We start from the raw sequence: 754 nt of genomic DNA, 5'->3' as shown, positions 1-754 counted from the left end.
GCAGTAGTCATTTTCAACATCTTCTCAACCATCTTTGAAACATTTGTACCACTTGTAAAGTCTTGTACTCGTAGTAGAGTCGCCAAAAGCCACACTCGATGTTTCCAATGCGATACTGCACTTTGTTCCATTTTTAAACAAAATTTAATGGAGAATCTTTGATCCATCTTTTTTGAAAGTAAAAATTCTCTGAGCACTCAAAAACAAAAACCTCCTTTTCCACTGTCAACAATGAACTAAATACTGAAAATAGATGTAAATATATGTACGGTACATCAGGAACACGTGTACTAATAAGAAAAGAACAAAAATGTATACAGCCGACAGAATTAAATTCCTGTAACTTTTTGATCACACCTCATATGCAGTGTCTGGAAAAAGGAAATAAAGCACCCATAACAGTGTAACTTTGTACAAGTACAAACTATTAGCGGGCATGTACACAATTACAGCAGCGGTTCTCAGCGAAAGTAGAAAGGCCACTAGTGTTGATGGTGGAGGGTATACAAGAGGTGTGAGCACCATCGGGTAGACTACTGATGAGAGGTGTCACATTGTGTTCAGTGTTGAATCACGGTTCTGCACTATCCCCGATGACCACTGTCAGCACGTGTGGCGGCAGCTTGGGGGACATTCCATTCTTCCAATGTTTTGGAAAGGCACAGTATGGCCAGCAAATGGTTATGATTGTAGGTTGCAGTTGATAGTGATTGAGGGAACTGTGACGGAACAACAATCTTTCAGATGTCGATAA

The sequence above is a fragment of the Schistocerca gregaria genome, unplaced genomic scaffold (genome assembly GCF_023897955.1).
Source record: "Schistocerca gregaria isolate iqSchGreg1 unplaced genomic scaffold, iqSchGreg1.2 ptg000696l, whole genome shotgun sequence".
In the NCBI taxonomy this organism is placed as follows: Eukaryota; Metazoa; Arthropoda; class Insecta; order Orthoptera; family Acrididae; genus Schistocerca; species Schistocerca gregaria.
The sequence above is the reverse complement of the archived record's forward strand: the minus strand, read 5'-3'. Positions refer to the sequence as shown.